Genomic DNA, 6035 nt, shown 5'->3' on the forward strand with positions numbered 1-6035 from the left:
TCAACCAATAAGCATAGAGCTATGATGTATGAATGGCTTATGTTACTGTAATCTACTGTACTCTAGTATGGGAAAAATGGGTCTGGCAAGATTTGGACAGTAGCCTATGTATTTCAGGAGAAAGAGCTGATGTTGACCAAACAAACTGAACCAATGTTTGCAGTAGCCACCCTTAGCACCGTTAGAAGAAAGCGTATGTTTCTGGTTTTCAGGAATGCAGTATTTTCAACCTAACTTCCATTTCCCTGAGAAACGGAAGTGGGGACTCCGCTCAGGCGTCTTTCTACGCCTGCTACGTTAGTAGTTTAATGTTTTCCTAGAGGAGTTCGATTTGATACACATTAGTCCAGTAAGTAACCAATTAGTAGACGGACAACTCCCCTGTGGTTTGATTTCACCCCTCGGTCAGAGCGTGGACTAATGAAATAACTACGAATTGATTGCCTGCAGAAAGTAAACAAACCACTATACCCATGAGGCTTTGCATCTGTGGCCCAGTTCCATGATGGGGGTAATATGTAGGAAGTAGCTGGATGATGAAATCAGTGTTTGTGGATTGTCCACTTAAAACGGATAGAATTACCAAGGGATTCCACTTCCACTGTAAGTTTTTAAGTTTACATCTGTTGTTTTCAGTGTAGTGCCTAAAAGAAACACTTTTGCTGGTCCATGCTTGTGATGATAAAGGAATCCGCCGACACTGTACTCTGTTCACAAAGGTTTATTATAACAAAGAGTTTACAGCATCGAATTTTGACCAACACCTGCAGATGTCTGGAGATAGCAACAGCCAAATCAATAATTCGCTATTCCCCCTATTCTATTGTTCAAGACATGGTTTTATATCCTTTATGACGTATTATGGTGTGATTCTAAAAAACCAATCCCTGGCCATTACATATCCTCTTTTCCAGGAATTTAGTAATGCTTTCCAGATGTTTCCAGCACAGTAGAGTACACCATTTTGCCACATCAGCAAAATCTTAGGGCCAAGTTCCCTCTATCACACTTTCTGCAACAATCAGCATTTCTAGACTGTTTAAGATACTACATATTCCCCCTTCGAGACTAATTAAGTCTCGAAAACAAAAAGAATAGGATTATGACAAATAACAATTCTTGCTCTTGAGTAACTTTAACAATAAACCAAAATTAATGGAGATTAAACACATGTTTATATAGACACATTTTTGTATGTAGTGTAAATACATTATTATGGAGTGTAAATGAATTGTCATGGAGTGTAAGAGCGAAAAACCTGTCTGGCAGCTTTCATTCCAAATATCCATCAGTCAGTCAAGACAGGAAAATTCTCTCACGGCCCCTCTGCCCTAGGCGACCACCTAAGTACTCCAGATCAATTCATACATCTTCATGAATACATTTTAAGCTATGATGCAATTGAATACATATGAAAAACCCCAGCAAACAAAATACAATCAAAATGTCCACATTCAGGCTGGTCGACCCATCGGACCCTCCTGTGGATTCTCTCTGTCCTTGCCTAGACCCCATATCCCTAAACTTCAACGAAATAAACAAAAACATCTGAGGTCCCCACATGTACCCAACACAGAAAACATAATTGTTCAAAAATTAATACAGAAAGAGTATAACACTGGAATGTAGTCCACAACACTTCATTTCCTCCACAGTGTCGTCTTTCAATGCAACGTTGATGATGGAATCGGAACATTTCCACTCCTTCCTTGTTCCACTTCCTCCAGTCCATTCATATTGTCCATGTTTGAGTATTTGAGTCCCTCTACTTATTCCCCCATATGCTTCTGGAAGAAAAGAAAATACCAAACAGTATCTTTGCAAAACAACACATGCAAATTAAAATATCAATGTCAACTAAAATTGATATATGAAGGTATATATAAGATTATATATAAAATGAATCACATTCCATCATTTCCCCCCTTTGATTCATATCAAAACACTAAATATCACAATAATATGTAAAGACATGAAAAATGATCGGATAATCAAAATGGATATCTATCCATCAATACTCCATCTAGCCCCTATTTGTTTATCTCCATCAAGTTCAGTAACAGCTAACAACGGCATCTGAGTGTTGTCCCCAGGCATCACGACTCCAACCCCATCTCAATATCACATAGCCTTCGTAAAAGTCAACAACAGAGTACAAAAAACAAAACATCACACACAGCGCTATAAGAGCTGCTACAAAATCTGAACTATCACTGCTCCCACTGGGCCCAACTGATCTTGCAACCAAGCCTTCGGCTGACCATCCAGCTCCTTCTGACTGACCAAACGCATCCCTTATACTCTTCAATGCATCTATAACACTAGTGATATTATCGAACTATCGGGGATCAAAGTATAACAATCATCTCCGTCAGATTCATAGCCACACATAAGCCACCTTGTTTGGCTAAAATATAGTCAAGAGCCATGTCATGTTTCAACAACGTCAGTCTGTGACTTCTCTGAGTATTTGACAGAAGATCAAACCCTCGTATTGTTTCATTTGCAAAACCCTGCAAAGTATAGGTAATATTATCAATGTGATCTGCCAAAAATGTTACACCATACCATGGAAAAAGTCCAAGTCCCCACTTCTCCCCTAGACTTATCCTCCAATGGTAGGACTCCAAACTATTAAATTGTGCCATTTCCCTTTTCACTCTATTTCCAGATCTAGAATCAGATTTAGCAGTGTCCGATGCCTTTCCCTTTTGGATAGTATAAACCTCATATGGAAGTTTCAACGTCGACATGTAACAACATCCTGTCCATCCATAGGGTAAGAATATATATGCTTTATCACCACAAACCCACCAAATATCTCGAAAATTCCCAATAGTCACATTTCCAGGCAAAAGCTGATCTTTTACCATCAAAGTCCTTCTCTTTTTACTAGATGGAACATGAAAAGTTACTTTATATGTCTCACCACTAACCTTACGTTCATGCTTATCCAAAGTCATCATATACTCATCACAATCTGATATACCCATAAACATACCTGGTCCATCATATGTTTTATTTGAACAAAAACAGCTTCTAGCCCTTATTGGTTTCACCTCCAAAGCTTCAGGAATCGCTGTTAACTGATTTTCATTCTGATCTAACAAATTGACATAGGGTAATTCATTTAACCAAGAGCAATTAAACTTAGGCCTAAACAAATGTCTCGACAATGACATCATCATATCTGTTACTGATTGTTGCTGATACAACAACCATGATAAAGCATAAGATTGACACGCGGTTGATAGAGGTTGAGCCACTGTCTCTAAGATTGAACCCCACGTGCCTGGTGATGGAATTCTCAGCAGACATGGACCCTCAAGATTCCTCACTGATCTTACAGAATGAGTTAACTGCTGGAACCATAGATTCCTACCTGCCCATCCATCTTTAATTTGCAAAACAGAAGAGTCAAATCCATATGCCTTCCATTTAGTTTCTCTCTTCCCTAACGAGCGGTATTGATCAGATATATGTTCTTGCTTTCCATCAAAATCCAATAGCTCATCCTGTACCCCGGGGATAGTATTCTGCACTATTTCAGATGAATGCTACATGATTCACTGCTACCATCTGTTCTCCTATTTCAACACTATCCTTACTATCATTTACAGCACTCTCCATCTGTATCACAGACTTCTGAGTCACGTTTACTACATCCTTTAGTTTCAGGAAAGTTGTTGTTGGTGTCTGTGTCACATTACCGGGGCTTGTTATCGCTGTTGTAACATTCATTTCTTCCAAAGTTATGTTAAAATAGTGGCTTTAGTTGATGTATTAACACTCTTGATTAGGTCCAGTGGCAAAAGTTACAGATGTCCTCTGTGTATGTGTCATGAGCACTCTCTCTCCCTGGTAGCAACATTAATTGCATTCAATTATCTTCCACTCTGCTCACCTCCCTCTCTCTACTCAGCCTAACTAGCTCCACCTGCCCTGCTCTGCTCTTGTTACCTGGCCAGCTGCACTGCATTTCCCACTCACCATCCTCACCTTGCCTCACTCTGTTCTAATTACTCTGCCAGCTGAACTGCATTTCCCCACTACCTCTCCCAGTATATCAAGCCCTGTCAGATCGTCTTCAAACCCGGACCAGTAACCTGCCTGTCTGCGCTCTGACTCCTGTTTGTGATACCGATCCTTTCTTGACTGCCTCCTTGTTCTACTGCCCCGTCTATCCCAACCTGCCTTCTGGACCTCGACTACTCTCCGATCTTCAGCCCCTCCGGTAACTCGTTTCTGCCTTCTGTCTCTCACCACGATATTTGCCCAGCCCTGATCTGTACTTCTGCCTGCCATTCATATTGCTGTTGTGTGTGTGTGTTCCCCCAGGTCTCCGACCACCAGATGAGCGTGCCCAGACGTTTCACCACCCTCAGCCCGATACGCCGCTCCATCACTGGGGAACACACACACTAAGCACTTGGACTGGACACCCCCGGACATTTGGTGACCCCCGGAGCACAGGTACCCACAGGAGGACCCTGAAAGACCCCTGACACCCCTGGGACTCCTCTTCCCGCCTGTAACCTTGAATAAAGAACTCTGAATTTGAACTTGCGCTCTTGGGTCCTCTTCTGTTCGTGACAGAACGATCTGACCATCATGGACCCAGCGCACTCCCTGACCACGATGGAGGAAGAGCCAGAGAGGACTGCCCTACAGCGACTGGAACGCTCTGAGGGAGACATAAATCGGATGGCTGGCGACATCGCTTCCCTTCTCCAGCTATTCAACCAGCAGCAACAACAGTTCCAACTGCAGCAACAACAGCTAGCCCAAGCCCTGCAACTACTCTCAAGCCCGGCTACTCCACCTGCACCCCCCTGGTCCTTTTGTTCCTGTACCACCGATACTCCTTCATCCCTCCGCTGGAGGTCCCAATGCTGCAGGCCCGGCAGTGCGGCCACCAGATCCCCACGCTCCTGAACCAAGGATTGGGAACCCGGAACGCTTTTGATGGCAACCAGAAGCAAGTAAGACCATTCTTGAGCAGCTGCCGAATCCAGTTTGCACTACAGCCCAGGACTTTCTCAACAGAGGGAGCCAAGGTGGGGTATGTCATCACACATCTCACCGGTCGAGCTCGGTTGTGGGGAACGGCGGAATTCGACCGGCAAACCCCAGCCTGTGCCTCCTTCAGTGCCTTTGAGGAGGAGATGTTAAAGGTCTTTGACCTAGGCTCGCCAACAGCCGAAGCGTCACAAGCTCTGCTCACCATCCGTCAGGGCAATCGGACAGTGGCAGACTTCTCCATTGACTTTCGTACCCTGGCCAGTCAAAGCTCGTTTAACCCAGAGGCACTGGTGCAAGCCTTCCTCCATAGCCTGGCGGACTATATCAAGGACGAGCTTGTTTCCCATGACCCGCCCTCAACGCTTGATGCCGCCATTGACCTTGCCGTTCGCATTGACCGCCGTATACAGACCCGGAGGAGGGAGAAGGGCCGTCTCAGTCAACCTGCCATCCGTACTCGGGTCGATACCGCTTCTGTCCAGCCCCTGCCTGTCAAGTCCCATAGCCAACTCAATCAGCCTGAGCCCATGGAGATTGGCCGTGCCTCTCTGACTCCCGAGGAGCGTCGGGCGCCGTCTAAGCTCCAACCTTTGCCTCTACTGTGGTGGCGAGAATCACCGTGTCGCTACTTGTCCGGCAAAAGCCGCAGCTCACCAGGTGTAGGGGAGATCCGGGTGAGCTCAACAAGCCTTCAGTCTCCCTCCATCCGAAAGACCCTGCTTCATCTCCGCCTTCAGCTTTCTGACAAGACTCATACATTGGCCGCCCTTGTGGATTCCGGAGCCGAAGCAAACATCATGGACCCTGAGCTTGCACAGCAACTGGGCGTGAACCATCATCAACTGACACAACCCATTCCTGCACGAGCCCTGGATGGGCATCATCTTGGCACTGTCACTCATATCTCCGCCCCTGTGACAATCCTGCTGTCAGGAAACCACCAGGAGTCCATCCAGTTTCACCTCCTACACTCACCTGGCCAACCACTCATTCTTGGATACCCGTGGCTCCGT

This window comes from Coregonus clupeaformis, unplaced genomic scaffold, assembly GCF_020615455.1.
Source record: "Coregonus clupeaformis isolate EN_2021a unplaced genomic scaffold, ASM2061545v1 scaf0600, whole genome shotgun sequence".
NCBI lineage: Eukaryota > Metazoa > Chordata > Actinopteri > Salmoniformes > Salmonidae > Coregonus > Coregonus clupeaformis.